Raw genomic sequence first — 27,215 nt, forward strand, 5'->3', positions numbered from 1 at the left:
AAATGTCTTATTCAGTGAGAGCATAAATAAGGGGTAAGATTCTCTTTCAACAGGTGTCTTGGCAACCCACCCAAAAGACAGTTTGGCCCAGGTCCTCAGCTTTGGGTGAGGAGTACACACAGCAATTCAGAAAGGAGGAAAGATGTGCAAAGGTGGCTTGAAACCACCTCTGCTCCCCCACTCCTAGATCTGCAGTTCCCTGGCATAAGTCAGTGCAGCAGAAGGCAGCAGAAGGCAGAGCTGCTCTGACTTGACTGGCTGCCAACAGTCCAAGCGGATGAAGCCCAGAAAAGCCCTGGCCACCCCCTCTACATTGGCAACCAGGAAGGGTGGTGTCCTCGGAGCTACAACACAGACTTCACACCACAACTGGGTCACCCTATGCTCATATGTTCCTCCCATTATAGCTGGCTATGCCCCTTCTAGATGTGCTTTACTTTGCACCAGAATAAAGTAGCTGCCTCACAAGGCCTCTGAATCTCCTTATAACCTTCAACTGGACTAAATGACCGTTTAACATCGAAGAGCCTTTTCCTTTAGTATCTGTAACCGACTGAGGTATTTGTTTTGTTTCAGACTCTGGAAATCTGATCTAAGCTATCCTGTGACTGACAACTTTACAGCTACACCAAGAGGTGGGTTTTCTGTTTATGTTGGTCTAAGATTCCCTCATTCCAGAGCTTGGACAACACTGTGCATCCCTGATTTTACCATGTCTGGTCAACTAGCCAATTCCTATGGACTCCCAAACAAAATGAAGATTGTTTCTCGAGTTCTGTATGCGTGTGCTCACGTGTATTTTGGTGGTTTTTTAAATGAAATAATGAGCACATTTGCTCAGCCTTACAGTGGATGGGTTTCTGAAACAGAAGAAACTCTAATGAAAACAAAAATGCACAGTGAATTTGCCAACTTCTTTGTACAGATGTTTCTGTTTTCAGTAGAAATTGTCTTACAGACAGTGTCAGTTAACATATCCAAGAGCCAGGCCTACTGAGCACAAGTACTGTAAACTGAATCAACAACAGAGCATTTTTCAATTCTCAAATATCACGTTTTGGCGGAGCAGCTGCCAAGAACATTTACCGCAAAATGAACTGATAGACAGTCGATCAGTTACAACACGGAATTCATTGTCTGAGGTTTCTTTTCTCTGTTTTGCCCAACCATTTTATTGGGGATGTTTATAGAATACACTAATGCATCCCAACCGCAGATGCAACCAGAAATGTTAGTTTGTGGAACTTAATGGAGCATCCTATCATTATCTACTAAGAAAAAGATTATATAACAAGAGTGTAGACAATTCTTCACTGGGGGAGGGGCTGGAGTTAAAAAATAATAAAACAGCTGCTGACTGTTGTTTTTACACTATCTAATTATTGTAGCAGGGACAATCCCCTGATAACTCCCAGTTTGCTCTTTTCAGTCTATGAGAGGTACCGCCCTCTGATGGGCTTGATTGTTTGAAGTCTCTCTCTTTCCCCCAGGGTGTCAGCTGGCTGTTGGAGCCAGGGCCAGGCCGAAGGTCTTTCCTGCAGCAGGGTCGAGCTCTTTCTTCCCTGGCTGGGATATGGCTCAGCAAACAGTGTCTCCTCTCCTTGGGAAGGGGAATTCTGTGTACCTGGGTGAGGTTCACTGGCTGTGCTTCTCCCATTATTTCTGCAGCCAAACTGGCTGTTTCCCTTCTTATTGCAGTGTGTGTGTGTGTGTGTGTGTGTGTGTGTGTGTGTGTGTGTGTGTGTGTGTGTGTGTTTCTGATCTCTCTCTAGGGAGATCTGGATAGGTCCAGCCACCTGCCACTCCTGTGGGGCTGACTCCCAGAGCCTCTTGATTGGCTTCTCGCTTTGGAGGGAAAAAAGTTCATGGAACTTGTGTGACTTGGGAGGCCAGGCATCATGGAGCCCCCAGGATTCTTTGCTGTCCTTTTGCATCAGTCCCATTATGCCTGGGAGTCAAAGAGCCTCCAGCTACCATCTTATTTGTAGTCATTGCCTTGTCAGCATCTCTGGGTGAGAAAGGAACCCAGGTGGTGAAATAAACAAAACATAAAAGCAGATGTTTTCCAGTATAATCAGCTGTGAGGTGTTTCCTTTCTTCAGTCTGCTACGTTCTAGACTGTCCTACAAAGAACACAGTGACTATAGAAAACCAAGAGGCCAGCTAAATGCTCCAGTTTGCCCAAGGATTGTGTGTTTTTAATTCTGAAATCCTATGCCATTCTTACTAAGTGAAGAGTGACTGAGTGAAGTACAAACAACATGTACTGTTTGTGTTTTCCAGGTGATAAAATGAAATCTTTTAATGCGTTAAAAATACAGTAGAACCTTATTTATCCAAACCTCCATTATCCGGCCCTCTGTATTAACCTAACCGGGCAGCAGTGCTTGGGCTGTCTGTCCCGGGTGACGGGGCTGACAGTTGGAGCCCGGTCTCCTGGGGCTGACTGCCAGAGCCCTGCTAATTCTCCTGATTATCCGAATTTTTGATTCTGATCTTTCCCTCGTCCCAATTAGATTGGATACATGGATTCCACTGAATTGGGGAGGAGGGGCAGATAAAATTCCCCCAAGCCATAGTTGTCCATGCTCATATATAAGTTCAGACTGCTATTGGCCCTGATTCTGATGCCACTAAGTCAATGGCAAAACTCTGCATGACTTCAATAGGAGAGTAAACAGGCATCATTTTTTTTCTTTGTTAGCAGCTCTTTGTTGACTTGAACATGTGCAGTTAAAACGAGTACTGAATAGTCACTGCATGGCAAAGGGGCACTTACCTGGCTTTGTAGATGTGCACTGTGGGCCAGGTCCTCAGAAGCTGTAAGTCAGTCTAACACCAGTGATTTTAATTTTAAAAGTACACTGTTGAAGCCAGTCGGAGTTTTGCCTTTTACTTTGTGTGAGCAGGTTTGAGCACTGAGGTCCAGATTTTTAAGGGTACTTAGGCATTGCTATCCTGAATGCAGCCACAGCTAAATACCCTTAGAAATCTGTGCCTAAATCCTGGAGAATATGTATTGAATGTGCTGCCTGCTATTAATAAAACCTAATCACAAATAACAATAGGTTTTAGTTGACATATCTGATCAATTCATTCACACATTTTGCCATACTACAACTATAACTTATATTACAGTAAGACTAAAAGTCACAACTAACATGGGGTGGGGTGGGGAGGGATTTTGCTAGATGCTGCATGCACATGTAGTATGAGATAATCCTTAGCCCAAAGATCAAAGCTAAGCCTGGCTTCCTTAGGAAACACTGCATTTGAAATTGGTTTTGCAGACTTTTAATTCTACCTCTGTAGAACTTAATAGAAAGAAATGAAAAAACTTGAACATTTCCAGAAACCCTTCTGCTTGCTTTGAGCCAGGTTTTTCAGAAGTGCTTGGCTCCCACAGGTGGGGCAAGATTTTCAAAAGTGCTTGGGTCACATTTAAGCATTTAAATGAAGAGCCAAGATTTTCCAAATTTAGAGGAATGTGTGCAGAACATTTCTGAGTACCTGGGTGCGGATTATCTTCTTTAGCCCCTTCCATTCCATTTAATGTCTTCACATGTCCATGCACATACGCACATGGGGCTATGACTTTTGAAGGTGCATTTGCTAACTTGAATGATGCAGTAAAGATATGGCAATGGCTTATGACCAGTGTACATGGAACCACACAGATGCTGCTTAACTGAAGTTAGAACAGGTTAATGAGATGTTAAGTGACCTTCTGAGGATGGACTGTGCTTCCCAAAAATGATTTCAGAAGAATGTTAATTCCGTTCTTTAACATCTGCTATTAAACGACTCACACCGTCCATTTAGCTACAGTATAGACTGTGCTTGATCTGATAATATCCAGAAACAGTTGACCATGTGGAGAAGTTTTATTCTCTTCTGTGCACAGAGGGAAGAGAAATTACTTCTTAATTAAATGTAGTAATCAATTATCTGAATTGCATTTTAGTAAACCAGACGTATAGCAATTTCCATCTATTTGCCAAGGGAAGACACGGCCTAAGACCCAATGAAGATTTTTCAGTTGAAATTTTATTAGTTGCCCAACTTTTCTCTTTCACCAATATTATCTTCTTTCTCCTCTCCTCCCCTCCCCCACAAATCCAGGCCATGTTCAGATCCAGCTGTTTCCATCTCCACAATACATACAAAACTTCGCCTGTCCCCTTCTGTCTTGACTGATAAATCATCTCTCCCTGCCCTGATTGCCTCTCACCTGCATTACTGCAGCCACCCTGATACCCATATTGCTCCTTCCTGCCAATCTAAAATCCAGCTACAAAAATTATCTTCTTTTTCTCTTAATCTGACCTTGTCTCACCACTTTGTGGATACCTATGCTGGCTCCCTCTTGCCCAGCCCATTGAGGTTAAATTTCTTGTCTGGCCTTCAAGGCGCTACACCAATTCTCTCTCATCTGCATATCCAAACTCATATCACTGCATTTTCCTCACCCCTCCACTCTACCAGCAATGTCGATTTCAACGCTGCAGCTTCCACGCCTTTTTCTATGTAGCCCCTTTGCATGGAACATCCTCCCCACCCACTTCACCAAGCCATCCAGGTCCCTCCTAAAGACTCCCTGTAAGGTTGATTGAAAATTTTCAATAGGGAAAATGTTTGGTTTGTCTATGAAAACCTGAAACATTTTCACAAAAACTCAACTTTTTCTGTTAAAACTTCTGTGTAATCAAACTGCTAGATAACTGAAAACTTGTAAGGTCCGTTTTAAGCTTAACTTTTTTTTTTTTTGGTTTGGTTTGGTGTTTTTCTTAGATAATTGTCATTGAAAAAACTTCTTTGTATCAACATTTCTCAGTGAGGAGAGGGAGAATAAGCATTTCCTGACCATCTCGAACTCCTTATAACTTCCACAAGGCACAAACCAAAAATAACGATACGGTTTTTTTAAAAAGCACAAAAGGCATTTAAGTAGGTGAAAGTCCTATTGATGGTCAATGGGGGGGCTGGGCACTAATGTCCCATTTGTTCCTTCCTCTAAAAATGATACACAACCGCTGTTCTCAGGGCATCCCATCTTTTCTGCTTCTGTCTTTGAGATTTCAAGCTCTTCAGGTCAGGGACTGTGACTGTTTTATCTGGCTCCCAGACTATTGGCAGAGCTTAGCAAATAACTAGAATTTGCTCTGTCTTCTAGACTGCCGAGCTGTCATCCCACTGCAGAATAGTAGTTCACCACTGTCACTTTTCTCAGGTAATATAGTACCAGCAAAATTAATCCCTGGTGTAATTTCATTGGTTTAAACAGAAGTAATACACCTTCTCTTACTGCTTTGTTTTTAATGGTGATGCCTGTATTTTCTATGTCAATACGCAGCAATAATTTAAAACAGTGGTTTTCTTACAAACAGTGGTTCAGATTGTGCTCTGTCTGCTCCTTTGTCTTTCAGTGAAATGGGTATTCTGTTTGTTTCTGTGTTTTTTTGTTTTGTTTTAAATTATAAGGATCCAGGAATTAACAGTTTAGTTATTTTTTAGAGGCATTTGTTCACATATAAGTGTGAGGTCTTCCGAGATGTCTCTGATAGGTTCTCTTTAATGCCTTAGAGAAACTAAAGGCTTTCTCAAAATACACATGGCATAGGAGAAACAGAAAGGAAAAATATACACACTCGGTAAATGAGAGCCAGGGAGAAATATAAACACATTCTCACACACACTTTGGCTATAGTGTCATCAAAAGTGACCCAAACAATATGCCACAAGGTTCCATGTGCTGATTAATCATTACTGATATTTCTCTTATCTGTAATGATGAAGACAATTATATCAAAAATAATATTAACGCATAAGAGGCACTGTAGTGGTGACTACCACTTACGAGTTAGTGAGGACATAGCACAAAAGCAAAGTAGTGCTAGGTGAAGGGGAGGATAGGAAGGATGACCCAGTAGTTAGAATGCTAGCCTAGAACTTGGCAGACCTGGGTTCAAGTCCTTGTTCTGCAACATGCTTCCTGTGTGACCTTGGACAAGTCAGGAGGGTTTAGGCTCCTAAATGTGTTTTGAAAATGAGATTTAGGTGCCTGAATCAATTAGGCATTGCAATGTTGAGCACAGCAATGCCTAAGTAGCTTTAAAAGTCTGGGCCATAGTCTCTCTGTTCCCCGTCTATAAAATGGCCAAATAGCGCTTCCTCACCTCACAGGGATGTTGTGAGGTTACAATATGCTAACAATTGTGAGATACTCAAGTACTGTGGTAATAGGGGGCCTGATAAGTACCTTAGATGGAAATGTATTGTATCTGTAATGCCTAGGTTTGCATAAGCACAAATAGGGGAATCTCAAGTAGGAAGTAGAGAGGTTAGTTTACCCCTATAGTTGGCACTGTGCAACTGCTGCTGGGATACTGTGTCCAGTTCTGGTGTCAATAATTGAAGCAGGCTGTTCGTAAATTGGAGAGGGCTCAGAGAAGAGCCACGAGTGATTAAAGGATTAGAAAACGTGCTTTATAGTGATAGATTCAAGGAGCTCAATCTATTTAGCTTAACAAAGAGAAGGTTAAGGGGTGACTTGACTACTGTCTATAAATACCTACATAGGGAACAAATATTTAATAATGGGCCCTTTAATGTAGCAGAGAAAGGTGGAACATGATCCAATGGCTGGAAGGTGAAGCTAGACACATTCGGACTGGAAATAAGGCATACGTTTCTAACAGTGATTGGATGTTGTACTAAAATATCTGCTGTAGGAATTATTTTGGAATAATTATAAATGTTCTACAGGAGGTCAGACTAGATGATCATAGTGATCCTTTCTAGCCTTGGAATCTATGAAGTTGCTGAACCCTGGTCATGAGAGCACACACAACTAGCTGCCCGTGACTTTAAGCTCTCTTTGTTTTTGCCCGTTTTTCTGAGCCTGGCAGGTTTTCAGTCCATTCCGAGGAAGTGAGCAGGTACCAAGTGGTAGTCAGTGAGACAGAGTTCTTGCATTTAGAATGGCAAATCTGAAGCAGCCGCTTTAATGTTGCCTATCCTCCCAAGAAAACATTGCAAGAATATGCAGCATGCTGATTTACTGCATGTGTGTGGCACTCCCATTAACGGTGAGCAGCAGTGAAGCTGTTAGCAGGGCAGTAGTGTGAAGTTCTAAAGATGCACACAATGGATGGGTCTGTTATGGGTACAGAATCACATAGTTAACAGACCTTATCTGTGGGCTGGACTGTGCCTTAAAGATCTGTGTGTGGATCCCAACTGTTACCATGTGGGAGGAGAGGTCACATGCCTCTGTGGCCCCTGCCTTTGTGGCCCCTGCCCTATTTCATTCTTAGGAGCCAGTGGAAGGCTCTCTCCTGTGTTTGGATCTGCATTAGGAAAGGTACAGGCACTGGGTGGGGTGTGGGGTGGTGATGTCATTGAACAAGAGAGGAGTACTTATGTGAATAATGGTTGCAATATTAGGTCCCTTGGGACAGATGCCCAATTGGTGGAAACTGACATAGTGCCATTGAAGTCAATGCAGCTACACTGATTTACACCAGGGTTGGGCCTGGCCTGCTGTCTGTTCCGTTTAGCAACGTCTGGACATTCAGACTGGTTTTGCTGATGCCACAGGCAAGTAGACATGCTGAAGCCTGGAAGTAGGGAGTTTTGTTTTGAATGCTCTAAACCAAGGGTAATCAATTATTTTTTGTCAAGATCCAAATTTCTTGGTCAAGGTATAGTCAAGGTCCAGACTCCAGAGAAAATAATAATAATAATAAAAAATGATAATAAGTCAATGAAAATATTTTGGGGTCCGTTCAAAAGTGTCCGGCGGTCCAGACTGGACCCGCGGTCTGCCTGTTGACTACCCCTGTGCTAAACTACATATCGTCTAAACGGGCGGAGCTGGGAAAGTAGTGTTCTGAGAGTCACAGCAAAGGCTGAAATGAGCGTTAGGCTGAGCATCAGATTGCTAGATGTGGAACTCAGAGGCAGGGCCAGAAAAATGTTATTGAGAGAGCGCCTGGGAAGCTCTCCATATTGAGGCCAGGCCAACAACTCCTTAGTGCTGGCTACTTAACAAAGTATGTGTTCTAAATTTTTTTGATGACAAACTCAATTGCCGGCGATGTCTTCAAGCAGAAACAGTGAGCGAAAGGAACAGGTGGTACAAGACCTTGAAAAGGAAACAACATATTGTAAAAGTGAAACCGTCTGCTGCTAGTTAAGGCTCAGTGTAAAAACTAAGCTTTGATGGGGTTTGTTGAGTCTGGTGAATAATTTACTGGAGAGGTCATTAGGGCCTTATACTGCTGCTACTTTCCCCTTATTTTACTAGCTCATTAGGGATGGAAAATGGCATGTGAGGGATGCCACATACCATTCCAGCAGTCTGGCAGGCAGAAGGATAACATTTAAAGGCAATTTGGCCCTGATCCTGCACTAGAGTAGTCAATGGGAGTTGTGTCATTGACTCAGATGGGAATAGGACCAAGCCCTTTCTTTTTAATATAATAAAACCCCCTATAATAGATCTCTCTTCATCAGTAGATGTCAAAGCATTTTAGAAAGAAGATCAGTATCATTATCCCTATTTTACAGATGGGGAAACTGAGGCACAGAGCGGTGACGTGACTTGCCCAAGGTCACCCATCCAGCCAGTGGCAGAGTCAGGAATAGAATCTTGGTCTCCTCATTTCCTGTCCGATGCTCCATCCACTAGGCCGCACTGCCTCCTTAAATAAAGTGTAATGAGATAATATTAAGGAAGAGACATCATAACTTTAAGGTGAATGTGAAATGTGTAGATGGAAGTAGTGGGGAGAGAACATTTCAATATCACGTGGTAGCTCACAGTTGGAAGCTTTTCTGTGACTTGTAACCAAATCAGACTTATTTACTTCTACTAAAGAGACTATAAGTCTGACCTTCATGTTTTCATGCAGACAAAAGTCTTTTAAAAGATCAACCCCACTGACCAAGCTGTACATGAAGAGCAATTTCTTGCTCTCTTTGAAGTCAATGGGAGTTTTTCTGTTGAATTCAGTAGGAGTAGGAGCGGGCTCTAAGTTATTTACTAGGGTAGAATATGGAGGGTTTTTGTGTCAGCTGCCTACATTGAAGGTGTATAGAGGGAATGTCAGATTTTTCCATACTGCAGGTCTGTTAAGTGTCACAAGATGAAAACATGTCACAGACAAAAAAGGGAAAATGTGATGACAATCAAAGGGAGAGTTGGCTATTTTTATTTTTCTTACTGTCAGCTGTTAACTGTTGCAGGCGTAAACATGCATCACCACAAAGAGGTGTTATAGTGTCTCCTAAGAGTAGACACTCACTTTGGTGCATGGGGAATTACACATGTTAATGGGAGTGGCACACCAAATTCCTGTGTTTTAGACTGAGAGATATACTGCTGAGTATCTGCTCCAGTCAGCTCCCATTAAAGCAATGCACAAAGCCAGCATTTTAAGCTGAAGTTCTACTTTTTATGTTAACATTTAGTTAAAAATCTCTTTACTCGTCAATGTGCTTGCCTTTTTGATACTGGTGTCATCTGGTTATTTTAAAGTTAAAAGAACTAAACATACGTGTATTGGAGAACATGCAAATAATCGCTCTACTGTAACTGTTGTTGTGTATTTTTTTGCATCCTTATAGCAGAGGGATCTGTTTAGTTGTGAAAATCATCGGGTTTGAAATACCTAGACTGCTGAGGACAGCAGATTCAAATTTTGACATGGGCCAGTCAGCCTTTTATTTCTAGAGAGGGTAGGATGGTCCAGTGGTTAGAGTTTTAACCTGGGTCTTGGGAGACTAGAGTTGAAGTCCCTGCTCTGCCACAGACTTCCTGTGTGACCTTGGGCAAGTCATTTAGCCTCTCTGTTCTTCAGTGTTGCCTCAGTAAAATGGGGATAATCCCATTCTCCCGGGGCAAAGGGAGGATAAAGACTTTTAAGATTGTGAAGTGCTCAGATGCTATGGTAATGGGACCTATAGGTACCGCAGATTTTCTGCAGTGGCTCCATTGAGTTCGGTGCAAATTTCTATAAAGAAGGCTTTGGGGCAAGACCTTAGAAATGCACCCTCTCTGCTCCGTCTGGATGATAAAGACCCTGTTGCCCCTGTTGGTTTAAAAAAAAAAATAGAGGCTTGCCCTGATGCCCTTGGCAAAATAGTTCCTGCCTAGCCTGCTATTATACAAAATGCTCCATTCCAGTTATACACCTTGCTACCACTCCCCATCTCAGAGGTGGGTGCATTTCAGGGATGAAGTAGTTCAGGGGTGTATATCATTTGTAAAGTGCTTTGGGATGACAGACACTACATGCATAAAAAGATCTTGCCATGTTTGAGTCTGTTGCTTTAAGCTGAGATTTTTCAAAAGGGCTAAGGGAGTCAGGTGCCCAATTTCTGTTGAAAGTCAATGAGAGTTGGGTGCCTACCTCAAACTTCCACAGATCTGGAGAGACCTCAGAGACAAGAAGTCAGTTGATCTGTTTGCTGTTAACTCAGCTGTGGGACTTGGAATACACTATTTGAATATTCAGATTACAAAAGTTTTGTTGCATCATAGTGGTGCATTCAAAATATAAAGCCTCAGAAATAGTTATTCCCTTAGTTAATAAAGTTTCGCAGGTGCTTTTGTGTAATCTCCCTTTGGGAAAAGATTCTGGAAGGGGTGGGGCTTACGACTGTCAGCATTGGTTGGTTTAGGTGTTTCCCCACTTAGCATGCTGTCTTTCAGGTCCCATTCTGAGGCTCCTCTTTCTCCCCTTCATTGTTGAGGGAGTCTTGGTTCGCAACTCAGGGTTTGTTGAGTCCAGTAGTTTTCCAGGTGCTTAAGTCCCATAATCCTCAAAGATATTTTAGGCTCCTGACATCCATTGAAATCAATGGAAGTTTGACTGCTGACTGAATACCTTTGAGGATCTGGGCCCAAATAACTTGCCCAAAACTACATAGGGAGTGTGTGGCCGAACCAGAAATTGAATCCAGGTCTCCCAAGTGCAAGGCAGCAACCACCTTTGCTCTCAAAGCTCCTGTTTCCACCATCCCTTTTAATTAATATCTTTTCCTGATGTAACAACTGATAATTAGCCCTAAAAGTTACCTTTTCTGTATTTGCAACCCAATTTGCTGTTCTGAACTCATTTAATATTCCTAATTAGCACACAGGGACATGCCTGCAAATCCCATTAATATTTTGAAGAAGACGCATGGATACATAACCCATCACACAGGAAAATATCCCCTTAGACGAAGAGCTGTTGCTGCTCTTCTCTGCTAAAAGTGCCAATTGCTTTGGCTCTGGCTCTGAGTTGGAAATGATTGTGTCTCCGTGCAGCTTGCTCTGAGGTGAATACAGCCTCACAGAACCACGCTCCCAGTGCAGTGCAATGCTTTGTTTCAGACCAGAATTTCTAGTGTTCCCTTCTTCTTTCATGTGTGCAATGGACAGATAGTGGAAGTGTGCAGAGTGTGGAAGATTGCAAGTGTGCAGAAACAGTTGGCGGTGGGTCTGTTTCAGTGAATCAGTACCGTCCAGAGCGCTTGATCATGCCAGCCTGTGCACAGGCAGAAACACCCGTTTGTATCCAGGCAAAACTCTCTGGTACTACTGAGTGCAGGATTGCACCAGGAAAGTACAGAATTATAAATGCAGGTCTGACTTCTATTCTGCCAGCATCAATTTTTAAATGCTAAAATTTTCCTAGTGGGCAAGAAGAGGGGTACTGGTTAAGGAGTCCTGTGTTTTCTTTGCTCAAGGTGAGCATTTAATAAAATTAACATGGGATTGTGTAACACCAACAGACCCAGGTCGTCAGCGGGCCAAATCGAACTGGGGATCTTGGGAGCTTAGTGCATGAGCCTCTACCGCATGAGCTAAAAGCCAACTGCCTGTTAGTTAAGGCTGTAGAACAGACTCCTTAATTGCCTTCTTTCTCTCTAAGTGGTCTCAGTGCCACTGGATGGGACAGAACACCACACCCAGGAGGTGTGTGGGTTACATTTGCACCAAGCAACTTGAAGCAGTGGAGCCAGATCCTCTAGGGTTACCATATCTAACAAACAAAAAAAGAGGACCCTCCACGGGGGAAGTGCCCGGCCGGCGGCTGGGGTCCGGAGGCAAGGGGGCTGCCTGAAGCCCATAGCGCTCGGGCAGCTCGGCTCTTAAACAGAGCCAAAGAGTCAGGGGAAGAGCAGAGCCGCCGCGGGAGGGGAAGTGCCTGGCCGGCATTTTCCCGGACATGTTCGGCTTTTTGGCAATTCCCCCCGGACGGGGGTTTGAGTGCCGAAAAGCCGGACATGTCCGGGAAAAAGAGGACGTATGGTAACCCTAAGATCCTCATCTGGCAACAACTGGCCCTGTTCCACCGAAGTCCCAGCTGAGAGAATTTGTCCCCTGATCTTCAGAAATACAGGAAGTACCAGGCAACACTGGTAACATAGCAACAGAAATGCCTCAATACAATTTTGATCGTTGCTGGTATTGTAAGTTAGTTACAACAACAATCCTTCAATGGAGGGTCTGTTTTCTTTTCAGCAAGACTCCCTGGGGCATTTTTGTAAAGAAAAGTCAAATTGTCTGGCAGTGTGATACCTCCTAACCTTAGAGTAATGGCTATGAGTACCGCTAAGAGGCTATAATTAAAATACAAAGTAGGTAATGAAGAAAATGTTACTTTTATTTAGTTTTAGGTGGAACCATCCTCCTTACTGGAAAGTATTTTCCATTAGATTCTCATGTTTGGTTTGTTGTTGCATGTGAAATAGACTTTATCTTAACTGTTTAAAAATTTTAAGGCAAAACGTACAGACCCAACTGCCTAAATGTAGGCACGTAAATCATAGTAGCCTGATTATCAAATGTGCTACACCAAAAGCTCTCACTGCCTTTAATGATTTCTGTGAGTGGTCAGCACTTCGGAAAATCAGGGTGCTATTACTTAGCTGCCTTAGGTACCCCTGTTAAAAAAATGATGGCTTTAATCTTTGCATAGTTACATTGAAGATCATTGTATGTTGTTGTATGTTGAATTAAGACCAAAGGATGAAAAAATAATTACTTCTGTTCAATTCAAGAATTTATTTAACCTGCATCAATGATTTTAGATTCCAAACTGCATGGAATGAATTCCCATTTGGTATGTTTCTTTAAGCAACAGTACACTCTTGAATTAAGACATGTAATTAAAATACTGTGCATTGACTTAAGTATAACCACCCTGCACACAAATGTTTGATTATTTTAGTTATACTTTCCCCCCAGTAAAACTGTTAAATACAAGGGGCAAACTGATAGGAGTAAATTGACAACATTGTACTGAAAATATTTGTAGAAGCATCATGGAAATTAAAGAGACACTAACTTAAAAACTTTTAAAATGAAAACTTGTAAGTAGAGCCCCCATTTTAAATTTCTTTTAAAATGTTGTGGTATTTTCTCCCGCGTTTGTTTATAAAACACTACCAAATATGTGTAAACTCCATCACCTCACAAGCACCACCTCCTCTCCCTTCTTTCCGTCAGTCCCTGCCCCTGAAGAGCGTATCATCTAAATAGTTGAGACAAAGGCTTGAGAGAGAGGGAGTTTTATACCCATTTTACAGATGTGGCACAAACAGATCAGGTGCCTTGCCCCAGGAATCAATGGCAAAATTGAGACTTGACCCAGCATCTGAGTCTTAGTCCGGTGTCTTAACCACAAGACTGTCCTCCTGTGCTAGAAAGGAGATTAGAGATGCTGTAAAGATGCATTATGCTGAAGAGCTTTGTGCCTTAGTTCTAAAACATCTACTTAAACCCAGTAGTTAACTGGCCTGATAGTCTTTTCTTTAAGGAGGAGACTTAACCCGTTCTCTCTTTTGAGTTTGCAGTTATTTGCTGGAGCAAATAAGGTCGTGTTGTTGCGGGGGGTGGGGTGTGTGTGTTTGGATGAAATTAGTTAAATGTCGACATTACCTCATTTACAATAGTTGGTTCATGTGGAAACGGCTTTTAACAATAGCATTGAACACGAAGGGCTGTATAACCTGGGAACATCCAGCACAGCAAGCTCTTCGCAAAATACATTTTCTCTACATCTTTTTTTAACAAGGGAGTGGAGTGGGGAGGGTGAGGGGGGCAGAGTCTCAGCTGCCCCTGCAAAGAGGCACAACTTGTGAAGCAGTCACTACAGTGGTCCTCATTTTACGTTAGAGCTGCCCCCTGGGCTGGGCTGCCTTATGACGACCTCCTTGAGGCTGCCTCTGGATGCACCAGACTCTCCCTCCATGCCACAGCCTTCAAAGGGCACAGTTTAGACTTACGGCAACTTTTCTCTGCTCCCGAGCTGGGGGAGTTCTCCCTCCGCATATTGTGCTGCCTTTACAGCCCAGTAGGGCGGGAGCCAAAGTTGGAAGTTCACACCGACTATTTTAAAAGAAGTCCTTTGTCTTAGAGACTGTTATTCATAATGATACGTACGCTGCTGTTGGCATACAAGTGCTTTACAAACACATCAGAAGACAAAGCCCCTGCCCTGAGGAACCTACAGTCTGATCCAGTCAGATAAATACAAATGATTAAAGGATCAGGGAGATCTATCCTCCATGGCTTACTTCTGCCTTCCACAGGATTAAACCCCTGGGGTGGAACTCGGTTTCCATTGAAGTCAGTGGGATCTTTCCCGTTGTATTTCAGTGGGGCCAAGATTTCACCCCTTGTTCTCTCTTTCAGGGTGCTGCACAGCTCCACTTCGGGCTGTAGTCTCTTCTTAGGCCTGTCCCCTTTTGTTGGACACACACACTTTCAGTGCTAAAATACGGCATTACATGTTAGTTCTTTCTAGGCTGAGTTGGCTTCACAGATACCATTAATGAGCTGGCATTTAGCTCTGCGACTCCCCTGGATGTTAATGCAGCAGAATCTCACTGTGTTATACTTTGATCCCAATGCTGGGCCTTTGATTCCAGTGCAACCATTTCCTCTCCACCCCTCCCCCCAAGTGAAGTGTGTATTTGCACAGTGGAGAGTTAGCCACAAGGGACTGGGAGAGAAGCCATTGAATAGGAGCAGTCTGTATGATGTGCGGCAACTGTACCTCCCATGGGGCCAAATCCTCCGCTGGTATAAATTCGCGTCGCCCTACTGAGATCAGTAGAGCACCCGATGAGGATCTAGCCTGTACATTTTGCCTTGTATCAAGTGTCTGACAGTCTCACACAAATGAATTAAACCTAGATGCAGTATTCTTACATATGTGATTGGATCAAGTGCAAAACCAGGCAGATGTCTCGAAGACGTACCATATTTACCCTATGTGCAACACCTCTGCACATAGATTGTAACATCTTTCCAGATTTTCATGTTGCTGGCCTAGTATTTCTTGAAGGGCAGAGGAGCTGGCGCTAATTCAGTAACTGTTGGCTGTAATTACACAGCAGAAAAAATCCTCCACGGTGCTTCTCCGCCTTGGGATTTATTAGCTGTCTCATCTGCTAAAAGAACAAGATGCAACATAGTTCCTGGTGTTCACATGCCAGCAAGTGTGAGATAGAATCAAGAAAGTCTAGTAAAAGTCATGGGGGCCAGGGAGTGGGAAGATTTTTTTCCCCTAGGCTGAGTCTCTATGGTTCCTTGTTCATTTTCCAGGACCTTGATCTTTCCTAAAAAATAAATAAATAAAATAAATACCATTTTTTTCAGGTGCACTAGAAAGGAGAGTAGCCACTTATTGTTTATTTTCTAGATACTGTATTGTAGTAACACTGGAACCAGAGTCTGGCTCTGCGTCCGTTGTTTTTTTTTTAAAGTGCCTTTTTTTTTTTTACTGCACTTTAATTCATTTAAAAAAATAAAATGAAATGTGCATTTAGGAAAACTTTAACCTTATTTTCCCTGTGTTCTCCATAACTCCAAGGATAAGTGAAATCAGGTGGAGGGGGAAAAGAGCTCTGTTGCATGTCAGATGAAGCAACTTTGCATATTCTTGTCAATTAAAGTGAAATACAAAAATGAAGAAAAGAGGGCATGTAAAGTATATGTAAATGAGTGTTGCCCAAGGACAGCCATGATTTATTGTAGTCCCCCTCTTCCCCCCCGCGCTCCCACTGAAGTCAACGTGAATAAAGATATCATGCAGGCAAACGTATAACTGTTTATGAAGCGACACCATCATCGCCTCAGTGATCCGTTTCTTCCTTCGATCATTTAGCTCTCCTGCAAATTTTGAATGGGGGGTTCAGATCACACTTGCTATCAAGTTCTTCCCCTTCCTAATATAAATGGATGTGCCTAAATTTAAGGGCCCAGTTCTCTTGCTGTCTCTAGATTTTCCCTATAATTCACGTTTTCCAAACCTTTTATCATTTTTATTGTTCTCTGGCCTCTCTTCAGTTTATCCACATCTTTCCTACAGTATGGCACCCAGAACTGGACACAGTACTCCATCAGAGGCCGCACCAGTGCCGAGTAGAGTAGAATGATTATCTTCTGTGTCTTACATACAACACTCCTGTTAATACATCTTAGAATGTTACTCGCTTTTTTGCAACTACATCATGTTGTTGACTCCTTCAATTTGTGATCCACTCTAACCCCCAGATCCTCATTAGCCGTATTACCACTTAGCCAGTTATTCCCCATTTTGTGATTGTGCATTTGGGTTTTGTCCCTTCCTAAGTGTAGTACTTTGCACTTGTCTTAATTGAGTTTCATCTGGTTGAATTCAGACCAATTCTCTAATTTGTCAAGATCATCTTGAATTCTAATCCTGCCCTGCAGGGTACTTGGAACTTCTCTCAGCTTGTGTCATCTGTAGATATTATAAGCATATTCTCCACTCCATTATGCAAGCCATTAACTACTAAAAATATAGACTAGTACCGAACCCAGGACTGACCCCTGTGGGACTCCACATTTTACAGTGTTTCATTGATTACTGTTCTTCGAGTACGGTTTTTCAACCAGTTGTACACTCACTTTATAGTAATTTCAACTAAACCACATTTCCCTACTTTGTTTATGAGAATGTCATGTGAGACTGTGTCAAAAGCCGTACTAAAATCACAATGTATCACATCTACTGCTTCTCCTTTAGGTTGGTTCGGCATGATTTGTTCTTGCTGGCTATTCCTGATAACCATAGTCTCCCCGAGGTGCTTACAAATTGATTGTTTAATAATTTGTTCCAGGTATCTTTCCAGGTATCAAAGTTAGGGTGACTGATTTATAATTCCCTGGGTCCTTTGTTCCCCTTTTTAGAAATAGGTACTATGTTTGTCATTGCCCAGTCCTCCAGGACATCACCCATCCTCCATGAGTTCTCAAAGATCATTGCTAACAGTTCTGAGATTGCTTCAGCTTGTTCCTTGGGTACCCTGGCGTGAATTTCATCAGGCCCTGCTGACTTGAATACATCTAAGTTATGTAAATATTCCTTAGTCTGTTCTTTCCATAGTTTGGCTTGCGTGCCTTCCCCCTCGTTATTAGCATTAATTATTTGTTATATCTCTGGTCACTACTAACTTTTCCAGTGAAGATTGAAGCAAAATGGGCATTAAGCACTTTAGCCTTTTGGATGTTATCTGTTATTAGCTCTCCTTCCCTGCTAAGCAGAGAATCTACACTTTCTGTCATCTTTCTCTTGTGCCTAATGTATTTAAAGAACTTCTTCTTACTGCCTTTTATGGTTCTTGCTGGGAGTATCTCATTTTGTGCCTTAGCCTTTCTTATTTTGTCCCTACATGCTTGTGCTATTCTTTTGTACTCCTCTTTAGCAATTTGTCCATTTGAAGGATTCTTTTTAGATTTTTCAGGTCATTAAAGTGCTCCTGATGGCATATTGGCTTCTTACTGTTCTGCCTATCTTTCCTTTGCATCAGAATAGTTTGCTGTTGTGTCTTTGATATTTTATCCTTGAGAAATTGCCAGCGCTCCAGAACTCCTTTTTCCCTTTACATTTTCTTCCCATGGGACCTTACCAACCAATTCTGAGTTTATTAAAGACTGCTTTAAAAAACAAATCCATTGTCCTTATTATGCTGCTCTCACTCCATCCTTTCCTTAGCAATTTTCACCCCAATTGCCTTCCACCTCTGGATACACAATCGATTCCTTCCTGCTGGTCAGAATCAAGTCTAAAATGTCTGTCCCTCAGGTTCCTCTGTTCACTTTCCGAAACAAAAAGTTGTCCCCAGTACATTCCAAGAACTTATTGTACATCTTGTGTTTTTCATATTATTTTTCCAACAGATGTCTGGGTAGTTAAAGTCCCCCATTACTACCAGGTCTTTTGTTTTGGATATTTCTTTTATTTTATTCTAGACATGCCTCATCCACCTCCTTTTCCCGACTTGATGGTCTATAGTTGTCCCCCTAATATGACATCACCTCTATTTTTTCACCTTTTATCTTTACCCAGAGACTTTCAACTGGTCTGCCTCTTATCTCCTTCTGGACCTCGGAACAAGTGTTGTGTATATTTGCAACACCTCTCTTTTTTTCTCTGCCTGTCCTTCCTGAACAAGCTATACTCTCTGTACCAATATTCCAGTTGGGAGATTTATCCCACTGAGTCTCAGTGATGCTAATTAAGTCATAATTTAGCTTATGTACTTACAGTTCTTCCCATTCATTCTCCATACTCTTTGTGGTCTTTCCGCTCCCAATGTATCTTTAAAATGGGGATAAGAACACTTCTTTCTTCCACCCTTTGTCTTACCTATCTAAATTGTAACTTCTGTGGCACAAAGATTTTCTCCTACTGTGTGTCTTTTCAGTGCTTAGCACAACACAACCCTGAGTGTGGTTGGGATCTCTGATGTGCTGTTGTCATATAAATACCTACACCTAGCACTCTTCATGTGTCAATATCAAAGCACTTTACAAAGTTAGTAGCATTATTCCCATTAATGGATGGGGAAACTTAGGCACAGAGGTCAAGTGATTTCCCCCCCCCCCCGATTGTTTTTAAAAAAGCCAAGGAAACAGTTCCTGCTGAAAGGCTGAGATGTGTAAATGTCTGTAACGGAGAATTTCACACACTACAGCTTTGTGGGTTTCCTACCAGACACTAAAATACACTACTTCACATAAACAAGCAATAAAGGTACTCCTAGAGTCCACAATGTCCTCATCCCAGAACACACTTGGGCCTTTTCTATTTTGCCCTTTTTGTATTTTCCCCACAACAGCCTTAGAGGCACCAGACTAGAGGGCTAACTGTGAACAAATCACACGAGCATCCATATTGCCAAGGCTAGAAAATGATCCAAAAATGGGTATGTGGTAACAAAGTGAGCGTGAGGGAATCCCCTTTATCCTGAGACCAAGGTGAAAGTATTGTTGGGATGAACAGAGCTGAAGTCTCCTCTCAATTGCACATGTGCACCATGTTGTTTTCTTCTGCATCTCTCTCCCCGCCCCCTGTCAGCTTCGTGGAGATTACCAGAAAAAAATAATACAGCCTGGGTCTGTAAGTCTTCTATCTGGAGGGCCACGAGGACTTCTGTCGTTGGTGTGGGGGAGTCCTTGGTAGCATGGGTCCAATGGGGCAGCATTGCAGGAGTGGGTGGGGGGGAACAGAGCGAGTGCAGAAGTACAGAGCCATTATTCTGCTTTGCCCAGTTGGAGGATGGGCCTCCCAGCCTGTTTCCTGGGGGCATGGAGGGAGATGAACTCCATTAAATTATCCTCCCCTAAGTTCTCCCCTGTGGATTTCACTGCAGATGGGGCAGTCCAGGCCATACAAATTATCTATCTACCCATTGCTGCTACAGAGTTGATTTGGAATAACACCATGGCCTGGCGGCGGCGGTGGTGGTGTAGTATTGAACGTATGGGTTCCTATAAATAAATATACTACTGTATATCAGGGTGGACAAAGTAAGTATCTCCATATGTCGCCACCTTGGCCATTCATGTTTCTCTTTCTTGGTAGCTCCCAACCTGGTTAAGAGGAGTAAGAGAGTTGCTTTAGTTAGCAGAGAAGATGCTTGTGTTGTCTGTTGAAGACTGTGCCCCCTAGCAAGGACTTAAACAAATACTGACCTTAAAGGAGATGGTTGAGAAATTGCATTCACTGGCCATCAGAGTACTTATGCCAAGTCTTTTTCAACTGAGAACTCCTTGGGTTTATTCAAATGCTAATAGAATCCCATCTGCTACTCTAGCTGGGTCATGTAACTAAATCACGTGACCTCACTTATTATAACTAAGCTTTCTGAGAGCTCATTCACTAAGTTATACCCTGAGCGAGCATCTGCCAGTTATAAACTGATCAGGACTATTATTAGATGTGTAGGGTTGTGGTTTTTTTCAGAATCCCAATAGGACACACTTTTGCAAGTGTGTGTGTGTGTGTGTGTGTATATATATATATATATATTAGTGACAGAATATGCATAAATGCTGAGAAGAAAGTTGTAATCTTCTGAGTGTGAATTGCTTTTACATTGGTATACATTTATTGAACTGATTTGTTTGTCGGAGGGGAGCAGAAGCATAGGGAGATTTGCATAGGGGGTACATCGACAGAAAGACATGCACAAAGGAGAGACTGCAACTTGCCTGCATTTTTGCACCCATAATTAACCAAATCTGAGTATTTATATCTCTAATTACCATACTGTGGGCATGAAACAACTGCTTAGAGGCACAATTAGTCATCTTTGTGGCCTTATTTCATTTTGTGGGTGCGAAACTTGTTCCTGCAGAAAGGGAGGCCGGGTCTCAGCTGGGCTAAAATTATAACCCAAAAATGTATGTGCATAATAAATGACTGGCCTAAAATTTCCAAAATGATCAGTGGTTTTGAGTGCTCAGTCTGAAACTTCTTTAAAGGGCTTGAGCATCAAAGTGCTGAGAGCGCAGCCTGAGAAAGTGAGGTGTTTCAAATTGGGCACTCAAAATTTGAGGCATCCAAAATCACTCGTCACTTTGGAAAATTCTGGCCAAATATCTTAAAGCTGTTTGTTTCCTTTAATGCAGTTGCATTTACAGTAGATGCTCACCAAAGGCAGAGAAAATAAGAATTTTAATGGAATCCAAAACAAACCCAATATTTCAAAAACGAGTGTTTTGCAGAAAACTGCCTGCATATTAGCTTCCCCCCGCCATCTTTCTGCCTTTTTTTGAGGTGTCGAATGACCGTTCATATTTGCTGCGCCTTTGGTGTGCAAAGGCTCTTATTGATCATTTGATGTTTCTAAGATTTCGTGCTGGTTGCGGCGGCACTTACTGAGCCCCTTCTTAGAGAAAGGTTTGGTTGTCCATTTGATCAGCACTTTAACAAGCATTGGGTTCGATGGGTTGCTTTGGAGGCTGTATGCATTGATCATTATACATGCATTTGTCATTCGCTTCTAGAAATAATGGCCATCTCTCTTCAGGTTCTCTCTGCTTCTCCATTAAGTAAAGCTCCAAGGAGCAGCTTGTGAGGCAGGATCTGAGGATGTTTTACACTACCACTAATCCAGAGGAGAGTCTGCCTTGACAGGCCAGCCAGGCCTGTGTGTCTGCACTTCCTCAGTAAGGTTAAAAGATGATTAACGTGCCATTTAGCTTTAATACCGTAGAGCAGTATCCCTCTAGATTAGGCAGCAGTACTGGCAGCGGTAAGCTGGAGCCGGTTCCCAGCGGTTCGCAGGAACCGGTTGTTAAATTTAGAAGCCCTTTTAGAACCGGTTGTTCTGGGACAACCAGTTCTAAAAGGGCTTTTAAATTTAACAAAAGCTCAGGAAGCTGTCCCCGGCCCCAGCTCGCTTCCCCCTCCTCCCCTGAATGCTCTGCCCCCCTTCTCCTCCCCCTCCCCTGCTTCCTGCGAATCAGATGTTCGCGGGAAGCCTGAAACAAGCAGCAGGCAGGTAAGCTGGGGCAGAGGGTGGCCGCGAGGAGGGCCCCAGGGAGGCGCGGCCCAGTCCAGCTCCGGCTGAGCAGCTCCCTCCAGCCCAGCCCCCTGGCCCTGGCCTGGCCCCCGCTGAGCGCTGCAGCCCGGTCTTGGCTCGGGACCCACGGCACCGGTGACGGTCCCAGCTTAGCGGCTCTGGCCCGGCCTGGCTTGGGCTCTGCGGCTGCGGCACCGGCACCGGTCCCGGCCAAGCGGCTCCAGCTCAGCTTGGGCCCTGCAGCACCGGTCCCGGCCGAGCGGCTCCAGCCCGACTCGGGCTGAGCGGCTCCGGCCCCGGTTCTGGCTGAGCGGCTCCAGCCCCGGTTCTGGCCAAGCGGCTCCGGCCCGGCTTGGGCCCCGCTGTGCCGGCCCCGGTCCCAGTCCCTGCCGAGTGGCTCCGGCCTGGCTCCGGCCCTGCGGCGCCGGCCCTGGTCCCGGTCCAGGTCCCGGCTGAGCGGACCCGGACCCGGCCGAGCGGACCCAGACCCAGCCAAGCGGCTCCAGGCAGCGCAGTAAGGGAGCAGTTTGGGAGCATGTGGGGGGGTGGATAGGGGTAGGGGCGATCAGAGAGCAGGGAACAGGGGGATTGAATGGGGTCAAGGGTCCCGGGGGGCAGTCAGGAAGGAGCAGAGGTTGGATGGGGCGGTGGGGGGCAGTCAGGGTCAGAGAGAAGGGGTGGTTGGATGGGGCAGGGGTCCCGGGGGGCCATCAGGAATGCGAGGAGGGGTTGGATGGGGCGGCAGGGGGCAGTCAGGGGACAGGGAAGGGGGGTGGATGGGGCAGGAGTCTGGCGGGCGGGGCACGACCCCCTCGTGGGGTGAGGAGGAGGGAACCTGTTGTTAATATTTTGGCAGCTCATCACTGAGTACTGGCATATAGTCATTGGCTGAGCAGGTAGAGTTCAGATACAGATTCAGCTTAGGTTAGCATGTGGGGAGTGAGTGTCCGGACACATGAGGGCTAGGCTTTTGGGTTTGGATTTGTAGGTGCAGAAATGCTGCAGGCGGTTCCCATGAGAGTTGTGGCCCCACAATGGGAGAAATCTCACAAGATAGAAGTATTCATGAGATTTCATCAGCATCCAATCAAGGATCAGAAAATAGGCCCAAGGGGCAGATTCAGACCCAGCACCTTATATTGGCCCTTCCACATCCTTTCAAATTAGGTGTTCGGATTTTGAGGGTCTAGTTTTAGCTCATCTTTAGTAGGGTTGCCACCTGTCTGGGTTTTACCCAGACAGTCCGATTTTTGGCTTCTGTGGCTGGGTGCCATTTAGGATTGCCAGGTGTCTGATTTTCAACTAGAAATTCCGGTCGAAAAGGGGCCCTGGCGGTGTCTGGTCAGATGTGTTGACCAGACACCAAAAGCCCAGTTACTATGGGATGGGGGGAGGCACTGGGTCATTAACTCATGCCAGCCCCTGCTCAACCAGGGCTGCCTCCTACCTGCAGGCAGGCTTCTTGTCAGGCTGCAGCAGCTCCTGTTCCAGCCCTGGAGCAGAGAGAGCCCAGCTGGGGAGGGGGAGGGAGAGGGAGGAGGAGAGGATCCAGTGAGTGATGGAGGGCTGGGCGGGGGGGCGCAAGGGGAGAGGAGTGAGTGCTGGGAGTGGGGTTATGGAGGAAGACATGGAGCAGGGGGTGGGGCCTCAGGTGGAAGGGGAAGGGAGAGGTCTTGGTCTTGTTACCAGCAATTAGAAAGGTGGCAGCTGTAATCTCTGGTTCTCCACAGTGGGTGTGTGTTACATAATTAAACAGTATAACATGAATCTTTGTCATTCATAATGTGGGCTGTAAAAAGTCGGCATTTGCATCTTTGGAGTTGATACATTCTCCAGTAGTGATTTGATTGCCATTGAAGTATACTACTTATTTATGTAGTGTTACATAACGTTGTTTACGTTGAGACCTGTTTCCCTGAGGCATTTGAGATGGGACAATTGTATATTTACTTCTTTGATTTGAAGCAATTTTTGACACTCCTTTTTAACCCCCAAATCCCTGGATAGCTTTTTGATCTCCTCTAGATTGAAAAATCCCTTCTGCATGACCCCTTTCTTCAGCTGGGAAGTCAGGATGCATAGCCTTCTCTACGATTGCCCCCAGACAAACTATTGCAGAATCAGCAGGAGATGCCTATTATGTTTGCTGGTTCATCACCTCACGCATCCTATCCCATCTCACAGAGACCAAACACATCATCTTTACAAGGCCCTGGATCTCTGCAGACAGCGGATGCCAGTCTAAACCTGGTCTCACATATGGCAGTTCTCCTAAGACATCCTAAAATATGCTTTCAAACTTCAGGAACTTTGCACAAGGAGGTTTGTTGGGGTCATCAGAGGAAAGGCATCGGAGCATATGATCTTTCTCCTGCTCTTCATTGTATAGCTGTGCTTTTGCTGTAGACTCCTTTTGGAAGAAATCAGTGAATTGTAGCAAAGCCGCTGGTGCATAAAAATCCTTCTTCTGGAAGCCTACAGAAGTCTCAGTAGCAAAGAATTCAGTGCTGCCTTGGAAATGGGGTGGAATGGACAAAGAAGAAAAGAAATGAGAGAGAAGATCACACAGTGATGCGGAGATGGGAAATAATTTGTTGAGGAAGGAACAGCAAAGACAAGGAAAATACTGCTAAATCAGAGCAGTGCACACAAATGTTCCACATGCACCCGAAGCACGGACTGTGAACATTAATCATTATGAGTTTAGATCGGGGAGTAGTAAAAATTGCAGAGAGGGAGAGACAACTAAAGAAAAATAATCATGAGGCCAGTGCATAGACTGGGATAAATGAGCCATACTACAGGACAATGGGCATCTAAGATATCCCGTCTGGAATCATGATTCCAGAGGTAATGTCTGTTTTTGAAGAGCTTGATGAGGAGACTTTTACTGTCAGTGACTTTCTGTACCTTGCACATTCTTTGAATTAATGGGGATATGAGCATGCCCATTGTGAAACCTTTTAAGGACGTCAAATCTCATATACTTCCACAACATGAGCTGCCACTCTAACGATTTGTCTGATTAAACGAGACACTGTTTAAAAAGCACCATTAAATGCTATACTGGGAACCTTAATTTTTATATATTTCATGTTATAGTACATTGATTTGTGTATGTATTAGCTGATGATGTGCCACAAGGATCAGTTCTGGGTCCAGTTCTGTTCAATATCTTCATCAGTGATTTAGATAATGGCATAGAGAGTACGCTTATTAAATGTGCAGTTGATACCAAGCTGGGAGGGGTTGCAAGTGCTTTGGAGGATCAGATTAAAATTCAAAATGATCTGGATAAATTGGAGAAATGGTCTGAAGTAAATAGGATGAAATTCAGTAAGGACAAATGCAAAGAACTCCACTTGGGACAGAACAATCAGTTGCACACATACAAAATAGGAAATGACTGCCTAGGAAGGAGTACTGCAGAAAGGGATTTGGGGGTCATAGTGGATCACAAGCTAAATGAGTCAAGAGTGTACCGCTATTGCGAAAAAAGCAAACATCATTCTGGGATGTATTAGCAGGAGTGTTGTAAGCAACAAACGAGAAGTAACTCTTCCGCTCTACTCGACACTGATTAGGCCTCAACTGAAGTATTATGTCCAGTTCTGCATGCCACTTTTCAGGAGAGATGTGGACAAATTGGAGAAAGTCCAGAGAAGAGCAACAAAAATGATTAAAGATCTAGACAACTTGACCAAGAAAGGAAGATTGAAAAAAATTGGGTTTGTTTAGTCTGGAGAAGAGAAGACTGATGGGGGACATGATAACAGTTTTCAGGTACATAAAAAGTTGTTATGAGGAGGAGGGAGAAAAATTGTTCTCTTTAACCTCTGAGGATAGGACAAGAAGCAATGGATTTAAATTGCAGCAAGGGAGATTTAGGTTAGACATTAGGAAAAACTTCCTAAGTGTCAGGGTGGTTAAGCACTGGAATAAATTGCCTAGGGAGTTTGTGGAATCTCCATCATTGGAGATTTTTAAGAGCAGGTTGGGCAAACACCTTTCAGGTAATGGTCTAGATAATACTTAGTCCTAGGGTGACCAGATGTCCCGATTTTATAGGGACAGTCCCGATATTTGGGGCTGTTTCTTATATAGGTTCCTATTACCCCCCACCCCGTCCCGATTTTTCACCTTGCTATCTGGTCACCCTACTTAGTCCTACCATGAGTGCAGGAGACTGGACTAGATGACCTCTCGAGTCCCTTCCAGTCCTATGATTCTATGATTATATATGGTATATAAGAAAATAGGCCTCTTCATGCTAGAAAATCTCTCAATCCCCTGAAAACTAATATGAGTATAGGAATAAACACCACCTCATTTTACCTATTACTCCTTTCCCCAGAAGAAGATCTGGAAAACAGGTGAGCTTTGCAGCATGTTGTTAAGGTCACCAAATCCCAGCTCTAGTGGATCAGGGAGGAAAATTATTCTCGAAGACCCATCCTGGTTATAACAGTTGGGGGGTGGAGATGGCTACCTCAAGCATCTCAACTGGTTGCAGTGCTCTGGATATAGTGCAGAGGGAAAGGTGGTCTCTCAAGTACCCAGAACCCAAACCACTTAGGACTTTAAAAGGGAATTTCCAATGGCGTTGAATAGAAGTAACCATAGAAACCCACAGATCACCCAGTTTGTGTGCTGATTGCTGGAATATAATGACTTTCGTTAACAGAAGGGTTCTGATCTGATCTATTTCTCCACAGGTTTTAAAATGCATTTTATAATGAGTATTGGCAATGGTGGTTTCCCCTTAGATGCGGGTTTTTCTCTGAACTTTTGTCTTGTTTTCAAATATAAATTAAAATACTTTTGATTTAAAAAGTAAGTACACCTCTACCCCGATATAACCAGACCTGATATCACATGAATTCGGATATAACGCGGTAAAGAAGTGCTCTGGGGGGGCGGGGCTGCGCACTCCGGTAGATCAAAACAAGTTCGATATAACATGGTTTCACCTATAACGCAGTAAGATTTTTTGGCTCCCGAGGACAGCGTTGTATCAAAGTAGAGGTGTAGTTATCGGTGGCAGCAAAACTGTAGTTTGGAGGACAAGCTGAACGTAAAGGGAAAGAAAGTTGCCATGTGCTCAGTGTACCTCTGCGGTCCCCTGCTCTGCCCCCAACCCGGCTGTTGTGTGAGCACTGTGAAATGGTGGTGACTGGTGATTCAGAGGCCTGCCCGTTCAGGCTATGCACCTGTGAGAAGATCAACTCCTTATACAAGTCAAACAGAGAGGTTTGGATACTCTGTGTTTGCTGTGCTGCATACACTCATCCAAGCTGAAATCCCAGGGCTCTGCATCCTGGGTTAGGTGCCCATCCTTTGCTTTATTCAATGCACACTTTACATTATGCATAAAT

The 27,215-nt window shown here is 43.8% G+C and overlaps 1 protein-coding gene across 29 annotated transcripts in view; it reads left to right on the top strand.

The window, feature by feature from the left end:
* Positions 1-27,215, top strand: part of MAP2 (microtubule associated protein 2) — a 342,492-nt gene that overhangs the window by 70,218 nt on the left and 245,059 nt on the right. For all 29 annotated transcript variants that reach the window (XM_065561008.1, XM_065561032.1, XM_065561010.1 and 26 more), the window contains exon 2: positions 577-635. The gene's annotated coding sequence lies outside the window, so the exon portion shown is untranslated. The remainder of the gene's footprint in view (positions 1-576; positions 636-27,215) is intronic.

The sequence above is a fragment of the Chrysemys picta genome, chromosome 11 (genome assembly GCF_011386835.1).
Source record: "Chrysemys picta bellii isolate R12L10 chromosome 11, ASM1138683v2, whole genome shotgun sequence".
In the NCBI taxonomy this organism is placed as follows: Eukaryota; Metazoa; Chordata; order Testudines; family Emydidae; genus Chrysemys; species Chrysemys picta.